The sequence below is a fragment of the Pteronotus mesoamericanus genome, unplaced genomic scaffold (assembly GCF_021234165.1).
Source record: "Pteronotus mesoamericanus isolate MK-2021 breed Mesoamerican mustached bat unplaced genomic scaffold, CSHL_Meso_final contig_75, whole genome shotgun sequence".
NCBI classification, from domain to species: domain Eukaryota; kingdom Metazoa; phylum Chordata; class Mammalia; order Chiroptera; family Mormoopidae; genus Pteronotus; species Pteronotus mesoamericanus.
In genome coordinates this window covers 7,867,190-7,888,975 of record NW_026555249.1, presented here as the reverse complement: position 1 = coordinate 7,888,975, position 21,786 = coordinate 7,867,190, and the positions used below count along the sequence as shown (strand labels likewise).

Sequence of the window (21,786 nt, the reverse complement as noted above, 5' to 3'; positions counted from 1 at the left end):
TATTTTTTAAGGTATAATTGACACATACAATTTGATCTGAAGTGTACAATGTGATGATGTGATATACATATTCATTGTAAGTTCTACTCTCTTACCAAGTTTCAATGATGTAATTGAGTGTTACTGACTAGTCACTGCGGTATACATTAGCTCCTCAGACTTTATTCATCTTATAACCTAAAGTTTGTACTCTTTTTACCAACCTCTCTCTATTTCCCCCAAACATACCCCCACCCCAGCCCCTGGCCACCACCATTCTGCTCTGTTTTTGAGGCCGATTTTTTAAAAAGACTCCGCATACAAGCGCTACCACGCAGTAACTGCGTCTCTCTGACTGCCCATGTCATTTAGCCATGTCCTCCAGGCCCATCCACGCTGTCACAAATGGCGAGATTTCTTCTACGGCTGAATCATATATCATTGTATGCATGTATCACATTTTCTTCATCCGTCATCCAAAAGTGGTGGACACTTAGGCTGTCTCCGTACTTTGGCTATTGTAAATAATTCTGCAACAAACACGGGAGCACAGGTAATTCTTCAGGATAAAAATTTTGTTTCCTTTGGCTATATACCCAGAAGTAAGACTGCTGGATCATATGCCAGTTCTCTTTTAAATTTTTGAGGAAACTCCATACTGTTCTCCACAGTGACTGTACCAGTCTGCACACCCACCTACAGTGCACTAGGGTTCCTTTTTCTCCACGGCCTTGCCAGCATTTGTTACCTCTTGTCTTTGTGAACATACACATCCTAAGAGGTATGAGATAACATCTCAACATGGTCTTGATTTGCATTTCCCTGGTGATTAGTGATGTTGAGCTGCTTTCAAAGGACCTGCCCAACTGCTTCCTCTTCTGTGTTCCTGTCCCAGGTGTTCCCGCCCCACCTACAGGAGCCCTCCTTCTCCACGGGGGATACGTTCAAAGAGCCCAGTGAATGCCTGAAATTGAGAGTACCAAACCCTGTATATACTATGTTTTTTCCTATATATACATACCTAGGATAAAGTTTAATTTATATTAGGCACAGTAAAAGAATGACAATAATAATAAAACAAGACAATTGTAGCAATATACTGTAATAAAAGTTATGTGAATGCAGTCTCTCTCAAAATATCTTAGTGTACTGTACTCACTTAACAGAAGCACTGGAGGCCTCTCTCTGGCTTCTCTGAACTGCCAGCATCACTACTCTTGCACTTTGGGGTCATTATTAAGTAAAATAAGAGTCACTTGAACACAAACACTGTACTGTTGTAACAGTCAGTCTGATAACCCAGATGCCTACTAAGTGGCCGACAGGCACACAGCATATGCAGCCTGGGGGCGCTGAGCAAAGGAGTGATTAACATCTCCAGTGGGATGGAGCTGAGCGGCACAAGATGTCATCACACCACCCACAACAGCGTCCAGTTTGAAACTTATTCATTGTTTGCTTCTGAAATCTTCCATTTAACATTTCTGGACCACAGGTAACGGCTGCCCACAGGTAACTGAAACCACAGAAAGTGAATCGGTGGACCAGAGGGGACACTACCGCATTTTAATATGCTGTTTGCTGGCCGGCTTTTCTAGACTGACGGCTCCCGAAAGCCCTTGACACAGTGCCTACGCAGGGTAGAAGGCTCAAAAACTATTTGTGTTATCGCTAAACAAATGATGAGGAAATCCTCCACACACTCCATCTAAACACTGAGCACACAGAAGACTGGAAGATGGATGTAGGATGACAGGGGAATTCCTGCGGCCCCTCTTCTAACAAGGTTAATAAAACAGACAATATATGAAGTACTATTGTAAAAGGATACCAAAAGCAATGAAAAAACTATTTGAAAGAAGGTAATTCAATTCAACAAATACTTGGGGGTTGCCAAAACAAAGGAAATAAGCTGCCCTGACTTTATTCACTGATTTTGCAGAAATATCATTCAGGACAATTTGTTGAGAAAGAAAGCAACAGGCAACCAAAAAGTCAACTGATGTCTGAAGCTTCCCCCCGGCCCTAAAGAAACATGTTCTAAGACCAACGTGTACACAAGTTAGACACTGCTGCATAACAAACTACCCGAAACTCAGGAGCCTAAAGCAGTGACTATTTCTCAATATTAACTCTGCGGGTCAACTGGCAATGCCACTCAGGCTGTGCTTTCTCAGGATTTCGCAGCAGTCCGATAGGTTAGCCAAGACTGACTGGCTTATCTGGAGTGGCCTCCCTCATACACATTGTGGTTGGCTGGCTTCTGGAGGCAGTGACAGGTGTGATGGGGACACAGCCAGCAGGACAGCCCCAGCTAAATCTCACGGCAGCCAGACAGGATTCCGTGAGCAAAAACGCGTAAGACCTCTTGAGACTTAGCTTCATATTCAATACACCATTACCTCTGCTCTATCTATTAGTCCGGGCAAGTTACAGGGTCAGCCCAGATTCGAGAAGTAAGTAAATAAACTCTATTTCTGCAGAGTCACATTGCAAGGGGCATAAAGAAAAATCAAGGCCATTCTTCACGGTCAATCTACCACAAGTATTTGGTCCTACACATGCATCTGCTTGTGAGTAGCACAGTTCAGTATATAATATTCACAGTGATCCTGATTCAGCAAAAAGTTAAGTAACACTAAGTATATCATAGGCAGAGATGTATATTGTAAGAAGCTTTGCATGATAAGAACGCAGGTTAAAAGACTTCCACTACATAGCTTACTTCCCTATGGTGTCTTCCCCACTGATTTCAGAGAATTCTGTTTTCCCACCATGTGCTCCGTATGTTCACTGTGCTATCAAAAAGCCTGAAAAAGTATCGGGACAGTCCACTGTATGACGAGTGAAGAGGGTTGAATTCAAATAAGGGCTAAGGGACTTCCAGTCAAGAAGGCAGCATAGGCAGATGTGGCTTGTCTGTTCGCTCAATCACATCAAAATCACAACCAAAATACATAACAACCATCACTCAAAACCATCAGAAATCAAGTTGAATGGAAGTCTGACAACTACAGAAATAAAGAAACCACATCCATCAGAACGGTAGGAGGGTGCGGAATGGGCCAGTCCGACACCCACGTGTGGTAGATAAAAACTTGGGAGGGACATCTCGGGAGCAAAGGGTCCCAGTCCCAGCCAGGCCTCCCCAGCCCAGGGTCCCAGGGCCAGGAAGATAAGTCCCCACAACTTCTGGCTGCAAAAACAAGTGGGGATTGAGTCAGAGGAAGAAACTTCTAGAGCCCTAAGCAGTTCCTCTTAAAGAACCCACACACAGACTCACCTACTCAGACTTGCTCCCTCTGGGCTCTGGCACCGGGATGGTAGCTTGGAAGGTACAAGTGATGTGCTGGGAGGAACTGAGAGGCCTGGCATCAAGGTAAGTAGAGGCTATTGTCCCTTTTCTGAAGCCTCCCCACACAGAGCCACAGAGCTGGCAAGCTGGTGCCATGTCTGAGACTCCATCAATCTGGCTAACACTGTTTGACCTGCCTTGAAGATCCCCAGAGACTCCTCCCCATCCAACTTACAGGCCCACCCAAGCTGCTTTTCCAAATGATTGACTGCTCTTGGCTCCTGCTTCGCAACCTCCTAAACCCTCTGAAACAGGCAACAGCTGGCCTCAGTAAGCCCCAGGCCCGGCACCTGCAACAGCCCGCCTAGATTCACAGCGTGGCTTTGCCTGGGAATCTCTGAGCTCAGCACAAGGAGTAGCCATCTCAGACTGCTTTATAGCTCAGGTGGAATGGCCCCCTAGCAATGCACAGGTGGGGGATCACCATGGCCTGCACCACCCAGGAAACCCAATGGACAGCTACAGACCACGTCAGAGCACCACCGCCCTGCCCCTGCACAGCTGATCCTCCACAGAGGGTGGAGGTTGGTGGTAAGTGGTCATAGCCAATCTTTGCAGCTGACTGGCCTGGGTAAATCCTTCCCATTGATCTGCCAACAGCAACCAAGGCTCAACTACAAGAGAAGGGTGTACTCAGTCAACACGAAGGATGCACCTTGAGTACCCAGCTTGGGTGAAAGGGGAGGCTGTGCCATTGGACCCTACTACAGGACACCTACTATGTTAGGCCACACTACCAAGGCACAGAGTCAAAGCAGCTCTACCTAATATATAGAAACAAACACAGGGAGATGACAAAATGAGGAGACAATGAAAGATGACCCAAATGAAAGATCAGATCAAAGCTCCAGAAAAAAGCTAAAAGAAATGGAGATAAGCAATTTATCAGATGCAGAGTTCAAAACACGGTTATAAGGATGTTCACAGAACTCAGTGAGGACCTCAACGGCATAAAACAGATAGTCAGAAACAAAGGATACACTAATTGAGATAAAGAACAATTTAGAGGGAAACAACAGTAGAGTGGATGAAGCCATGAATCAAATCAATGATTTGGAACTTAAGGAAGCAAAAAATGACAACTCAGAACAACAAGAAGAAAAAAGAATCCAAAAAAATTGAGGATAGTGTAAGCGGCCTCTGGGACAACTTCAAGAGGTCCAACATTTGCATCACAGGGTATCAGAAGGAGAAGAGAAAGAGCAAGAAATTGGAAATCTATCTGAAAAAAATAATGAAAGGAAATTTCCCTAATTTGGTGGAGGAAACAGACAAGCCAAGTCCTGGAAGCACAGACAGTCCCAAACAAGATGGATACAAAAGGACCACTCCAGGACACATCATAATTAAAATGCCAGAGGTTAAAGATAAAGAGAGAATCTTAAAAGCATCAAGAGAAAAGAAGTTAGTTTCCTACAGGGGAGTTCCCATAACACTGTCAGCTAATTTCTCAAAAGAAACTTGCTAGGCTAGAAGGCATTGGCAAGAAATATTCAAAGTCATGAAAAACAAAGACCTACCCTAAAGGTTGCTCTACCCAGCAAAGCTATCATTTAGAATCAAAGGGCAGATCAAGAGCTTCCCAGACAAGAAAAAAACTAAAGGAGTTCATCATTACCAAACCATTATTATGTGAAATGTTAAAGGGACTTACTTAAGAAAAGGAGATCAAAATTGTGAACAATAAAACAACAAAAATATTTATCTATCAACAACTGAATCTAAAAAACAAACTAAGCAAACAAGAACAAGAGAGACAGAATCATGGATATGGAGAGCATTTTGGTACTTTACAGATAGGAGAGAGGTGTGGGGGAATGGGTGAAGAGGTGAGGGGATTAAGAAGTGCAAATAGGTAGTTAAAGAATAGCCATAGGAATGTAAAGTACAGTATAGGAAACAGAGTAGCCAAAGAACTTATACATACAACCCGTGGACATGAACAATGGTGGAGGAACTCCCTGAGGGAGTGGGGGTGCTGGGTGGAGGGGGACAAAAAATTGGGACAACTGTAATTGTGTAATCAATAAAATATAATTAAAAAAATAAAATGAGCGCTGAACCCAAGTCAAATCTTTTTTAATAAACAGAAAAACCTATATTTATAGAATTCAGGAAAAGGGCCAGGCCATGAATTCTCTGCCTATACACCTGACACACAGAGATAAAATTCTCTAAAAACAGTGATGGGTCATTCACCATGACTTTGTACCACAAGAATCCAGGTGAGTGGGTAGGCAGGTCTAAACGAGAAATTCTTACAGCAAATACACATAAGCCTGGCACCTACTAGAAAGAAAACAAGACTAAAATGGAAAAATACTTTCATATGTGCAAACTGATATTAGTATTTTTCAGCAACCACAAAAACTATGCTGGGCTTGAATAGGTAAACAGAAACCAGACCAAATTACAGATAAGCTTAAAAGCATGCAGATCTTCAAATCCAAGTGATATTACTGGGTGCACTTGATCCTTAGACTATGTGGCCTAGTTTTGCTGGATGACCCTCTAATTTCTGAAAAGTGCTACAGGATCCTCCTGACAACCACCTCTCCTAACTCCAGCATAGGAACTCTTAGCATTTCCGATGTGGATTTCAGAGACAAAGATAGAACACCGAGACCTGCCAAGGCTGAAAAGGATATCACTTTCAAAGGTTAAAAAAAATCCCCCCCCCCCTTTTCTGATGACTACCCAATTACACAAGTCAGGCATGATAGCTGGGAGCTGAGAAAGGAGTCTTCTATAGGCAGGGACAAAACAGCCTGTTCAAACTCGGTGAGGGAAAAAGCCATGAAACACACAGCAATAAAATGCATCTTTGGGGAGCTGCACATGGAAGCTAATCTAGCAGGAAAAAAAATTTTAATATAATATAAAAATACTCAGAATCTGCTTATACGATTAGAACTTCTTATCAAGACATGGGTTTGTGATAGCTAAACAGATAGCTTTCTTTTTTTTTTTTTTTCATTTTACATAAGAGCATCAAGTTATACAAGAGATTTATTCTTAAAATTCTGTAGGCAGAACAAAATTCTGTAAAGTGAAACCCATTCTTCCTCTGAGAGCTATTATAAAGTTGAACATGTGCATCTATATATAAGCATGCTCCTGAGACCATGGATTTAGGTTATATTTTTGTGTGCCACAGTGAAAGTTGTAGCGCGCTGTCCACTTGTATGGCGGTACTCATTTTCCACCAGCCCAGTTGATTTAGGCGCCAAGCATCTCTTGTCAGCATCCAGCAATGGCATGTTTTGATCCTTTTGTTTATTTACAGCACAAAAACAGTATTTTGATTTTATAAGCAGAGGGGAGACCTGAGGCATGAATTCAAGGCCGGAGAGTTTGCAGGTTCTTGTGTCTTAGCTGTAGGAGTAGGTGCCCTGCTTATTTCTACGGACACAGGGAAAAACACTTATGACAGGAATAGCTACTGCCAGCTACTATCAGCTGCCTTCGGAGACCCCACGTTCTGTCACCACTTCCGAGAAGCGTCAGGGAAGCCTTGTGGTGATGTTCCTACATCGGGTCTTTTCCCCGGAATTCTGACATAATCGATTTCACAGTCTCTCTTCACTCCACACACATGCTGCAGTTTCATACACTAAGAGCTTTAGGAAGATTCTAACAGTTCTCAGCTGAAGTAAATCCCGGGTGAATTATAAAGCAGTTCTCTACACGCACAGAATCCTCAATACACCTGCCAACTTCAAAAAATAGCCACTATGCCTCTCACTCTCAACCTCTGATTTAAACCAGGCAAAACCAGACTAACCTTTCATGATAAGCAAATATTTGTGGTTATTAATCCACTGGTCATTCAATCAGGTGCCCAAAGTCACACAGCTAGCAAGGATTTTAAGAGTTTCCATTAGTGAATAAATAAGCATGATTTTTAAAAAACATCAACAGCGTGTGTACAAAAATGAGATGTTTCTAAGACTGAGAAAAAGTGCAAAGTTTATTTTAAGCTATTTTAAACAATACTTCAAATATAACTGCTCTCTAAATACTTACTTGCCCTGTGAGGAAAAGCTATTCTAAACAAAGATAAATACAATTAAGTTCATGGTATTTATCCCAAGTTGGGGGTTAAAGGAAAGAAATGTTTATCTCAAATTCTAAAAAGCAAAAAAAGAGGTAGATTCAGATGTACTACTGTGCCTTAGCGCACACAGTGAAGACACACTACGGTTTACAACTTGAGAAAAATAAAACCTTAATAACACATTGCTACAAGTACTTAATGACACAGAATTTAATTACATAATTTCATTAATATGAAGGAGCAGTGGTATTAAACTATTATTTATTTCCATTTCAATGCATCATTTTAAAATTCAAAAAGTAAGACAAAGTCGATCGGCGGTTGCCATGTCTGAGGGAGGGCAAGATGGGGAGTGGCTGCTAACAGGTTCGGGGTTTCACCCGGGGGCAATAAGGATGCTCTAAAAATTAGATATATGGCTGCATAATTCTGTGAATATACTAAAAACCAATGAGTTGTACAGGGGTGGGCAAAAGTAGGTGTACAGTTGAGAGTATACAAAACACAGTTTATTCTTGTATTATTATTTATTAATCATTGTATCATTTCCCGTACAAACAACTGTAAGCCTACTCTTGCCCACCCCTGTATACTTTAAAAGGGTAGACTTTACTTTTTTCTCTCACTCCCAGCCGTCTTGGCGGCTGCTCTTGGATGGGGGCTGTCCCACACCAAAGGCAGAAAAATGGTGGCCGCAAAAAAGAGGAAAAAGGCGCTGGAGTTGACTGACTCTAGGCTCCAATTTGTTGTGACAAGAGGAAAGTACGTGCTGGGATGTGGGCAGACTCTGAAAATAATCAGACAAGGCAAAGCGAAACTGGTCCTCCTCGCCAACATCTGTCCCGCCTTGAGGAGGTCTGAAATAGGCTACTGGGCCATGATGGTCAAGACTGGCGCCCATCACTACAGTGGCAACGATATTGAACCGGGCACGGCGTGTGGAAAATACTGCAGGGCGCACACCGGCTGTCCGGGGCCCAGGTGATTCCGCTATGATTAGAAGCATGCCAGGACAGGCTGGTGAGGAGTCACCCATGCAAAATTTCTCTTTATTACCACTGGCCAGGGCTTTTTTTTATTTTTAAAGGTAAATGTCATAGTCTGTGAATTATAGCTCATTAAAGTTATTGTAAAAAGAGGTAATGCTAAACATTTTATTACCTATGTGAATTTCTAAAACAGAAAATAATTATTGATTTCAGGGTAATATGCTGAGCACATTCAAATGTCCTATCTGTAGACTGTTTTGTCTGTTATTTTCTAGGAAACGACATCCCTGAATGGTTACTCTAATGTCCTAAATATTTATAGGCTCCTAACAACTCTTCTAACAGCTTGTAATTCATAACAATCTATATCCATAGGCTTCTAACAACTCTACAACATGGAAATGACACGAAATATTGAAGCGTTGGACATCCTGACAGACGCATTTTTTTTAAAAAAAGGTTTAAATTCCAGTGGCCTACGTAATATGAGGACATCTGTTTTCTTGAGAATTAACAGTTATAAATACAGACCACATAAGCAATTTCACACATCAAGCCTATGTGTAAGGAAATAAATCTACTCAAGGTTCTTCTTTCAACAAGACAAGACTCTAACAATAAATGGCTATAGCTCATCTTGTTGAGATCAAAAGGGAGTGACCTCAGCAGCGAAATATGCCCACCAGCTCAGCTACCCGCCCGCTCAGTTACTGGTGACACAAAAAAGGTCTTGCACCAGCAGCGAAGAGAAGAAAGAAGGGATTCTCAAAGACCTGGCTTGTTGCATCTGTAAAATGCTCTGTAACTTTTATTTAGACTTGAGAGTTTTACATATGCAGATGGCTATCTCTGAACTGTGCTAACAAGCAACACGATAAACTTCTCAACTTTTAAGCTCTCTGCAGATATTTCAAATCCACCAAAATTATAGCAGTGGGACATAAAGAAAGCAAGATCTATAAGATCATCTTCTCTGCCATCATATGAAACGTCATGTAAAGTGACTCATTCTTATGGTGATCCTAATTCTAAAAAGCTATAAAATAGCTTATTTTGTATTTAAACTTTAACTACACACATTACTGTGAATGTTTATGCATAAACACATGAGCTGCACTTAGGTTGCCTCTGAAATAAATCAAACACAATTAGAAAAACGTCAACATCAATAGGAAAAAATCTTTTCTAAAACTATAATTCGGAAATATGCCAATGAAAAAAGGTAGACGTATTAGTGAAAACCAAAACCAATAGCATAAAGAGAGAACCTCACGTTCTTTATATCAAATTTTATCAGCACCATGTCAATTGCAGCAACACAATTTCACTGCAAGAGAGCAAAAGGAGATTTTTTCCTATTTCCAGCCTAAAAAGCTAGGCTTTCTCCAGTCCAACATGCCCGCATAATGGTCAATGAGGAAACTGAGCCTCAAAGGTATTAACTTGTAGGTTTCAAATTGTAAGTCTTCCAGTTTTTATAGAATGTCATTTTAAAGAAAATTTTCCACTTGATTACAGAAAACTTGAGTATGATCTGGTGTCATCTACACATACGGAACACATCTTCAGTGCCTATACAAGGGGTCCCTAGAGTGCTTGCCCTGTCCCCTTCCCTTCAATTGACTCTTTTTCCTTCCCTGTTTCTTTCAGCCTCAAGTCTCTAAATCCATGAGTTCTTTTTTTCTTTCCCACGCTAGCACATGAAACGATTTTATGTATGTAAATAGCAAATGGACTTACAACTTTGGATGCCATCTTTACATTAAATCAACAGAGAACTTCTAAAGTTTATTACTAAAGAACTTCTCTAGTTTATTACTATAAAAAAAAAAAAAAAGCAGTATGTCATAATATAAACTACAACAAACAGAAATCTACCCACCAGAGGATTAAGCTTTGCCGATACAATGCAACCTGCTTTATAAAAATAACCCTCATAGTGATCCAGCCTGTTGCCGAGACCCTCCTACAGCAGATCCTGTCCCTGTTGGGGACAAAACAAGCTGCAGCGCCATGCCAACGTAGCAGCTGCCCGGCATGAAGTCTTCTGGACTCTGAAGAAGCGCCACTCCATTTCCCCACCAAGGGAGCCAACTTATCTGTTATGACCATGTGTTTTGATCATGTATCTCATACAAATATTTTATACAGTCTTAATTAAACAGTTGTTTTTAACACAGTGTACGCCATCTCTCTAATACAGATTAGTGAGAAAGCCATCATTTTTCTAAAAGAATTTAAAAAATATGAATTTTGAGGTTGACCAAAATAATTTCTCTTCATTTTCTAGATTAGTTAATTCTACATTTCTAGAACTTTGGAAGAGGCTACAGGGGATAAAAGAAGTGCAAAAACGTCCCAGCGTTCATGGCACTTAAGTAAAATTTAAAGAGATCATATTAACAGAGCTGAAAATAATTAGAGAAACATAATGTTACTATGAAGCGGATGTTACTACAGACTTTGCTTCCTAAAGACCCTTGTCCTGCATCAGCCCTGCGGTGAGGCGCGGTGAGGCGCGGTAGGCCTGCCGTGGCCAACCAGACTTCTGCTCAGCTCTCCCCGGATGGGAGGCAAAACACACCACGTGCCCCGGGCCAGGAAATGAGTACGCAGCCGGTACAGTGACAGTGACTCCACATAAGCCTGCCAGTCACAGGTACCGGCCGGCACCACATGGCTGGCTCAGCCAGAGCCCACACCTGACCAGATAAACTGCTTTGATGTGTATGTTTCCTCTCAAGGCTGCCTTCTGTAAGCCTTGTTCATGCAATAAAATAAATTATGAGGAGCTGGCTGAGTGTCCTGGGAAGGCCCAGTGACCCCAGTTGCCATAAAGCTTCTAACATATGGGACTAGTCCCGGTTTTTTATAACGAACTATTAAAGCATCTCAGATTCATTTATAACTTGAGGTATGCAATAGCCCAGTTTGAATAAGTTATTCTAGAAATCAGCAATAACTGAGAATACAAATTTATGTTCAGTCAAGGGCTTGTATTTATAAAGATTTGAAATGGCACAAAAGGTAAGGAAAGGTGTCCATCTGGTATAGACAGATAGGTGGTAATTCCTGCTTGGCTTACCAGATAGAATCTCATGTTTGACTTTAAACTAAGAGTTCTGGGGAGGAGACATATGTGGCTTACTGACAGTGTATCTTAACAGAAGGAGCGGAACTAGTGGTCTAGCTGTCGGTACAAGCGCATCACTTTAACCATGGGAAAATGCATGGCACCACCGGTTAGAGAGGCCTGGCCCAGAGTCAAAAGAAAACGATTCCTCAAAAGGCAGCACTTAACCTATAATGACACTGAAGAGCGTCTGGCTCTGTCCTATTTCCCCAAATCAGCGCAATGTTAGCACTTTATCCTATTTCCATTTTTTAAAAAAATGTAGTATGTACCTCTCTATCTTGAATTATACAAACTCATAATTCAAGCTACTTTGGGAACACTCAATTATTAATGATTCTTCTTGGCTTAACATTTTCCCCATTACTAGTTTTGTTTAAATTGGCTAATTAAAATATCAAAATTTCATTCTGCTATCAAAAAGAAAGTATAAAAATCTTAGAAAAGTTATCTCCTATAAGTTACAAGCATCAGCAATAAATACAATGAAACAAAGTTCAAATAAAAACAAAATAACTAAAAAGAGGTGAATTTTTTTAATGTAAGAAAAACAAAAGGAGTTTAGTGTTATACAGCATAACACTAGCCCTAGCTGGTGTGGCTCAGTTGCTTGGGCATCGCTCTGCAAGGCAAAAGGTCACTGGTTCAATTCCTGGTCAGGGCATATGCTTGGGTTACAGGTTCTATCCCCAGTCAAGGCACATGTGAGAGTCAACCAATCAATGTTTCTTTCTCATATCAATATTTTTACCCCTCTCTCTTTCCCTCCCTCCCTTCCCTGATGTCTAAAAATAAATAAACAAAATCTTTTTTTAAAAAAGATATCTTTTTAAAGAAAGAATACTACTAAATAAATATTATAAAATAATTTCCCAAGCTTTCGAAAAGCATTTTATATTTACACTGATTAACACATTTCTGGCATTCAACTAACACCCAAATAAATCAATATTTCTATACAACTTTACAGGAGTATACTCTTGATTAATAACTGCTGTTGAGAGAGATTGAGGAGGAGGCGGAGGAAGAGTGAAAGAGAAGGGGAAGAGAAGGAGGGAAGGAAGTGGAGGAGGGAGAGAGTGAAGGGGGACGGGGATGTGCGAAGTGGTAAGTAATGACACACTGAACGAAGAGAAAAGCTCAATACGTCTTGTTTAATGATAGGTAAGAATACCCATAATTATGAGAGTAAGTATCAAAGAATGGCAAATTTTTAATACTTAGCTAAGGAGTCGGGTGAGCGCAGGTATAAGAAAAAAAACAAACAAACAACTAGGCCTTCTGGCCTGAGACTGAGATGACTGTGGCGCCACCTGTTCTCATCTGCAGAGGAAGTAAAACTCTAGGGATAAGACAGACAGTGGTAGGGAGGGCAGAACAGAGAAATACACGTTCACCAAAAAGGGGGTATTTATGAATCAAAGAAAAATGGTGAAGATGCTGAGTTCAAAACAAAAAATTTAGGGCCAACAGACAGTAATGTGGTAACTACAGTACATGCAATTCAGCAGTTTTAAAAAGGAAACAGAGAACTATGTCAGAAAATCTAGACAGATTACATCATAATAACTATTCCTAAATAAATGTCTGATATCTCTTTTAAACTTGACATTCAGAAGGGCTTTCTTTGCGTCTAAAAGTGACTGTAACTCTTATAGAGTGTTCCTACTGATGGGGCTTGAATGCCAAGGCAGTTGAACATATTTATAATAAAAAAGAGTGGCCATTCTAGTTCTCATAGGAATTGTAATATTAAGAATATTTAAGAATACTTACAGTATTAAGAAATTATTATAAATTAATATACATACTTCAAAATAAATTCCTAGAGGAAATCTAAATTAAATGTTCACACAATGCAAATCTAAATAATTCACCCTTTATTTTATAGTCAACTCTTGTGGGGCAGATTACCTGATAGATGGATTTAGTCATGGAAAATATTTAATACGATATTGAGAATTACTTAGAACCAGAATAAAACTCTTAATGAAATATGCCTAACATCCGAAACTATATAGTTACCAAAGACTCACCACTGACTCTACCATAACTTTGAAACTTCTCTTTCACCATGAAGGCTATAGAACTTCCCCCTCTTTGACAACGTGCATCCCCAGAACAAAGCAATGACTTCAGATTCCTACCCAAAAAGTAGACGAGGAAAAGAGGGGGAAAAAAAGGAGGATCTTGCAGTTGCCCAACCTGTCTGGTGAGATAACTAAATGGGTTAATACATGCAAAGTGTTTGAAAGAGCACATTTGGCATGTAGTGAGCATCCCACAATATTGGCCACTACCCTGATACAAAAACAGCGTTGCGCAGAAGCCCTCATCTCCACAAACTCTCCAGGGAGAATAAATAGCCCATATCTGGGGAACTCACGGTTGATCTATTCAGGGTCAGTGCCCTGCCAATGCTCTTCAAGTACCACAGGCATTGATTTCAACAGCTACTTGGGTGGTCACAAACATCAGTGAATTTGCTAAGCATTTGTTTTCGGGTTTTTTTAATGAACGTCATAGATATCATGCGCTAGTTCTGCTGTTTCAAAACACCAGCTAGCTTCTTTTCAGGCTGGCTGAGTATACCTGTCACTGTAAAATAAAAGTATCACCAGAGAGAGTCCATTAAAGTTAGCGAATCATTTCTTTTGGAAGTTACTCATGTATCTAAAAAACAAAATACCAATGATTTCATTTCTAATATGATTCCATTTCAGAAAGAAAATAAAAATACTAAGCCCAGTGAAACACTCGATCGTATGCCCTTCCTTAACACTAATTCGGACACACAGCCGCCGGTGGCTGGCTCCCAGGCCCGACGGCCGGCTCAGCCCCTCGCCCCATCAGTCTTCCGGCCACAGGGACGTGTTTAACGGCATCCTCGACTCTCCCCAGCCGAGTACTTGCGGCTCCTTCTGCAGTGTATGGCAAGGTTTCTGTATCAGAAACGGACACACAACTTGATTAAGTCTGAAGTCTACATAAAAGAATTACTTTGACTCTCATAACTCAGTCACTATCAGCTGGAAACAGGCTCCACTCTTTCCGCTCTCGAAGGACGACCAGCCCACCGTTCCTATAATTGCTACTGTAATTTCCCATAGTCCAGGGCATCTGCCTGGGTAAAAGGAAACTTAACAGGTATTAAAAAGAAATAATAACACCTGGCTTAAATTATAAGATGAATTAAAGGATCATCAAAGAGAGTGCTCTACTGAAAAATGCAGATGTGAAGAAAGCGCTTGATATTTCACGCAAAATTGGTAAGTCTGCTTAAGATCAAGGACCTCTAAAAGAAAATAAAAATCATATAATGTATGTTTATTATGATTCAAATATATAAACTAAAGGTTTCCATTACAAGTGCTAGCAGAGCAACCAAGTAATTTAAATTTTTTTTCCAGAATCGGTAAACTAGTTCTTTCATTAAAATATTTATGTCCAAAACATAAAAATATTCCCAGTAGAACACCCCACCCAGTCCTCTGATCTGCCATATACTATAGGATATAAACTGGATGGCAGTAACTACCACAGAGCTGGTCAAATCGAATAATTAAAAGAATAAACACACAAAAATAAATTCTTTGGCAAGGAGACTCTCTTATTTTTCCAAATATTTTTTCTGCATCTAAATGTGGGCACTCCTGGTAAATATACTTTTTTAAAAAAGGGTGTGGGGGGAACCCAAAATATGAAATAAGTTGAATGCATAAAAATATTTGACACATTATTTATAATAGATAAAATATAGATAATAAAATGGTTTCATAAATTATGGTACTTAAAACTGAATATTATGCCACAATTAAAAACTATAGTAATAAAAGTACACAACCACATGGAAATGATTCTAGTTAGTATAAGTTTATGCAACTTTTAGTATATGGTTAAGAAAATAAGATTTTGTGTCATCTGTAAGTACAGCTATGTTCAAGTGCATTTAAAAATACTCTAAGGTATTTCCTCTCCTCAAAACATTAGTAGTTATATTACAGCAATGGGCATCGATGAGTGGAGGTCTCTGCTTCTCTTGACTGCCTCAGATTTCTGGTGTTCTTACACAACTTCGTAAGTGTGAAACATGTATATATATTTTTTTAAATAAGCAATAAGGAAATACAAAGGGCACTGGAAGAAATGGCATGAACTTACAATTTCATAACTTTGAGAGATTCATTTGTGAACCCTAAACATTTGAAAACTTCATGTCTTATAACATTTATATTATCAGAATGTTCCATGATGAAATTGGGATAAGATACAATTAGTTTAATGCTTATAGTGAACTATTAATAATTATTAATATAAGCATTCAAGGATTCTGTGAAAAAAGATTAGCTCATGTTACTACATTACACGAATTATTCTTTGAACCAGATTGAGCCTGGATTGAGCTTTTCCTGTCAAATCCTATGAATTTTTCCAATGCATTTACTGCCTGCAATGCTAGCAGCTGCCATTAGGTGGTGCCTGCTAATGGGAGCTAAGGCCCAGGTAAAGAGCAGAGGTAAGACACAGAATAGGATTCTAAAAACAAGAATATTTTATCAATAATCATCATAATAAAATATAGCTAACTATTCACTATAAGATATGAGAAGCTATATAATAAATACAATTTAAATAAATACAAACAAATAATTCTCTAACATATTTAAGCTCTGTTTATTTTTTCCAATAACTACTTACAAAAATCTGCAACTGATGATCCAGGAGGTAACAGCCTGGAGTTTGTTGTGTTTACTCCTTCTGCTTATTCTTGCCTTTCTATGACCATTTTAAGACTTACAGGCTTCAGAGCCTGGTACGAAATCTTACTGGTGCCTGGCACTATCTTCCTTCAACTACTTTCCTAGAAGACTTCTACTGATCCTTCAACCCCGAACTCAGACATTATTTCCTTTGTGAAGCCTTCCCTGAACACCCAAGCAACATCTTCCTCCAAGCCTGTCACAGACCTTGAGGCAGGTGGAGCTAGGCATACCACCTATTTAGCCCTCTGTAACACAGTAGGCCAGGACGTACACATATATTTTATGAGCTGGCAATACTGGCTGGCCTAGGACCAGCATTAAGGCAGCCTGTAAAGCTAGCTGGTTCTTCACAGGCCAAGATCTGGCAGAGTCAGCCTTACGATTTTCCACAATAACTCTTACACGGACACATGACTTAGCTGCCTTTGATTGTGTTGGCCAAATAGGAACAAGCTGAATGCATAAAGGAGTATTGCACTAAACCAGTGGCAAAGTTAGCATTCTTGTAGCACGTGAAAAGTTTGCAACGAATTAATTAACTAAATGAATCAAAGATATGCTAAAGCAATATGTCCATAATCCCTCTAAGAGAGATATAAACCTTTCAACAATACTAACAATAACAACGGTAATAACAGCAAATAACTCATGGAGTGCTACTATGAGACAGACGCTATCCTAAGCACTTTAGATGTATAAATTCATTTAATGCTCACACAATCCTGTTTTACAGAAGACAAAACACGGGCAAGGAGACACAAAATAGCTTGCCAAAGATCACACAGTTAGTACACGTCAGAGCCTGCATTCAGCCCTGACAATCTGGCCCCAGAGTCTATGCTGAGAACTAACTACTACATTTTACTGCCTTACAACTGAAATATGGTCTGCCTTCAGCGCCCGGAGAAAAGATGCAATGGAGAACCTGTGGCCACAGAGCAGGAAATACATTATACTAAGACCAAACACATGCACACACCCGCTCAACCCTCCGCTCACCCCCACATCCCCTTCGCACTCACACAACTGAAGCAGAAATTTCAGTAAACAGTACTACCTGTGACACAGTCTGACAATTTCTACTTTATTTTATTTTGTAAAAACTGCTGGTGAGGACCCAAAAAGGGTCTCACAATGCAGTTTGGAAAACACTGCACTAACCCCAAGATTAGCTTTGCTATACAACCATCTGTTCTAAAGGAAGATACAGTAAACAGCATACAGACGGTTATGGGATTAAGAAAACTAAAGCCAGCAAGGGAATGTGATATAATGGAGCAGGACATGAGTTCCCATCTCTGCTTCGCTCAGAAAGAGGTTTGTAACCAGCAAGTCACTTCGTTCTCCGAGCCAATACTGTGAGAATGAGACAGTTATGTAAAGCTCCTGGCCTATAACACATATAAAGAAAAGGTTATTTTCTCCCCCCTCCATCAGCTCTCGGGGTTGACTTTGTGGGTTTAAAGTAGCTTTCATTAAAGCAGAGCTTGCGGTTATTTATAAATGGAAAAGGACCTAGAGATTGATAGTACGATTTAGTGAAGACTAGCGCAACATCCTAGCAGGAAAAAACTTTCTCTTTCCCAGGTCAGTCTGAGCTAACACACCTGGGAAAACTCCGCTCTTACATTATGGGACCCACATTTCTTAGCAAACAGGTTTCATGTTCCTCTGGAAAAACAATCCAGAAGGAGCCTCATGCCCTGCCACAATCCTCTTGCTCTAAAACAGTCATGGGTGTCCAATGATCCCACAGGACTGGGAAGCATCCTGGAGAGTAAGGACCACGTTGTGTTCATTTCTGGGCAATTGGCTCAAAGCGCGATGCCTAATGTAGGGCCTGATCCACAACAATAAATACAAAATAAATGTTTGCTGAGCTTAATGGAGCAAATCTCGATCATGTTTCCTTTCTGTATGACTCCTTTCTGCCTCTTCTTCCCGCATTCCCATAGTCAATAGTTCCTTGGCAACCATTTTTCACTACCCATTGCTTTCACCCCGCCTTCCTAATCAAAGTCTACTTACCATTGGCTTACTTCTCTGTAGTTTTAGAGTTGTTCTTCACAGAGATGACTGCTGTTTCTTAAAAGGCCAGAATTAAATTAATGTCATCTAAGACTTTTATAGAGAAGAACATTGGTCTAGAAAGGGCAAGTATGCTGCCTAAGCTCTAACAGGTAGTAGATGACAGGTGTTAAGCTGATTTGTGGCCCAAGCTTGGCACTATAGTAACAGCAAACTTGGCCTTGGATATTTTAAATGCAGTTGGTTGAAAGGGGGGTGGGGGGACAGAATATGTGGAAGTAAACTTGTATTGAGCACCAACTATGTGCTAAGCACTGTGCTTTCTGTACATCATCGCATCAAAAGCTTACAACAAATCTACAAAGCCATACAAATATTTATCTTGTAAATTATCTGGGTGACATTTTTTTAAAAAAGAGCTTTGACAATATTACAGCAATTTCTCTGTCAATGCCTCTATACTAACCTTGCTAGGCTGTACCAATTGGAGAAGCCCAATAGGAGCTGCTGAAAATGCTGAGTTACATATTTTTTTAAAAACTAGTAAACACAGAACTTTTAATTGCATGCCACCGGTAGAATGAACTATTGTGTTATGACAAAGGAATCCTTTAAAGGCTGGTAATGGATGGCAATTTAACAAATTATATCAATAGCCATTAAAATATTCATGTACCTTAAGGAGCTTTTGTTTCTATGCATCATATCTGTGGATGTTTACAATAAGTATTGAAACAAAATTTTAAAATATTTATTACCTCAGTTATAGTAATAAACTCATTATATGTTAGCAACTTTATGAAAAACATAAACAAACATAATGGCTCATGAAACTGTATTTTCCAAAGCAACAAACCAAAGAGTAACAAATGTGCACTGGTCCACATTTTTGCAAATCGCTTTAAAATATGGCTTAGTAGAGGACAATACTTAATATGCCCACATTCAGTCTGTAACAATATGTTGTTCTTGTTAAATCACATGAAGTAAATCCATCACACAGGTATTATTGAAAAAAGGAGTATTTTAATAGTCCTTTCACCTAGTTATGGATATTCTTTAATATTACACCAAAACTCAATAAGTGGCAGTTTCTTAAAAGTTAGTTGCAACGTAGAATCTGCAACCACGTCATTATACTTTTTGTACTCTTACATTAAGTATGGAAGCAATCTAAGTGTCCATCATTAGAAGAATAGATAAAGATGTGGTACATTCCTCATAGACAGACCAAAAAAAAAAGGATGTGGCACATATGGAGCCTGGGGCCAAAGTAGGTTTACAGTTGTTTGTATGAAAAAATCATACAATAAATAATGACACAAGATAAACTCTGTTTCACATACTCACAACTGTATACCTACTGCTGTCCCATTCTATATACAATGGAAAATTACTCAGCCACAAAAAGGGTAAAGTCTTGCTTAAGTGAAATAAATCAGACAAAGACTAATACCATATGATTTCACTTACATGTGGAACTTAAAAAATAAAAATAAAAAAACAGAAACAAACTCAGAGACATCGAATATTTTGGTGGTTTCCAGATGGAAGGGGACTTAGGAGTATGGGTAAAAAATTAAGGAATTAAAATGTGCACATTGCCCATAATAAACACAGTAACAGGGATGGAAAGTACAGCACGGGGATATAGTCCATGATACTATAATAACTATGCATGGTGTCCATCACATGCTAGACTTATCAGGGTGATCACTTCATAAGTTGTATCAGTGCCTAATCGACTACGTTGTACACCTGAAACTAATATAATATTACATGTCAACTGTAACAGAAAAACAAAATTTTTAAAAATCTTTTAATTTATAGGTCTGTCTTATACTTTGAATGGATATTTAAGCTATGCGTGATTTTGTAACATCATGCACTGGTCATTTGAAAAATACTGGTCACGAGGTTATGCAAACCCTCAAAATGTTGATACATTTCATTATACAATTGCCAAAAAAAAACCCCATTCTCATTAATATGATAACCAATCTCATTTAAAAAAGATACTTTTGAGTACTGGCAAGCTGTCAAGGTTGAAGGAATATTTACAAATTTCCAAAGTTCTGAATTTTACTTGAAAGCTCAAATTGTGTCATTGGACATGAATACTGCCAAACTGTTTTACTTAAAATAACAAGTGACTTCATTTTCATACCCAGTATGAACCACCACAATTTGTCTATTGATAGTTCTCTCAAAATAAAAATGATGCTCCAGGAAATGAAGTAGCTCACAACTCAATCACAAAAGTGCTTTCCCTCGAGATACCCATCATACTTAGGCAAGCAGCAGTAGTCTGTCCTTCATAGCTCTCATAAGGAAGAGTAAAAACATGCACTCACATGTTCAGATTTAATAAAACTAATAATTTTTGTAGCTTCATCAAGGACATTAAGTAAAACTGGCTTTTTTTTTTTTTAAAGTGAGCATGTGGCCCTGGGCAGTGTGACTCAGTAGGCTGCAGAGTCGTCCCATAAACTGAAACACCAAGAGTTCAATTCCCAATCAGGGCACATGCCTAGGCTGTGGGTTCAGTCCCCAGTCAGGATACTTACAGGAAGCAACCAATGAATGTTTCTCTGTCACACAGATGATTCTCTCTCTCTCTCTCTCTCTCTCTCACTCCAACCCCCACTCCTCTCTCTTAAACCAAAAAGCATATCCTCAATTTAGGATAAACAAAATAAAAAATAAAAGTAGGAGCATGTGGCAGTAAATACAATGATTACTAACATAGTTTGATGCCATTGTCTTGATTAAGGCCAAGATACCAGGAGTTTCACCCACCATTGCTTTGGTGTCATCAGTGCAAATATCAACACAATGGAAAAGCCAAATTATGCTTTAATATTATTACAAAACTAGTTTTGACCTTGTGGGACCAGCTAGAACAATCTCAGAGACCTCAAGAGGTCCATGGATCACACTCCAAAGGTTGCTGTTCCAAACCATTGTTTGATTCAGCATTATCTCCCATACATTATCTTTACATTAGAGAATTTGCTACATATTTTATGTTATCCAACAGCCAACATACAGTGCACAGTAAATACATACTATTACGATGTTAGTTCCCTAAATCTAAGAGAAGTTATGGGGGAAGGGCTCTGAAGGAGGCTCCCAGCTGTGGGTTAAAGTGCTGGCTTGGCCACTGGCTACCTGTCTAGGTAACCTGGGGGAAATCACTTCTGTCGGCATCAATTTTCCTATCACTAACACTAGGAACGAGCTGGACCCGCTCAGCGACTCGCCCTCAGAGATGGGTAGCACATGGAGGGCGATCAGATTACTACAAATGATGAGCAATGTTACCGACGGGAGAACGTTTCACCCGCAAAACCTCTATGAGCAGCAGAAAAGACCCACCGACCTAGCAGTGTGAAAGCCATGCATTACAAAATTCTCCGGCTATGGGTACAGCGGCCCCCACTGCACCCATCCAGTGATTCTCCATAGAGGTGGCAGAGAAA

The 21,786-nt window shown here is 39.7% G+C and overlaps 1 protein-coding gene and 1 pseudogene across 1 annotated transcript in view; one reads left to right on the top strand and one right to left on the bottom strand.

Annotated features, from left to right (window-relative positions):
* WDR70 (WD repeat domain 70) overlaps nt 1-21,786 on the bottom strand; it is a 222,567-nt gene that overhangs the window by 118,514 nt on the left and 82,267 nt on the right. The window lies entirely within an intron of this gene.
* On the top strand, nt 8,077-21,698 carry LOC129079021 (60S ribosomal protein L30-like; annotated as a pseudogene).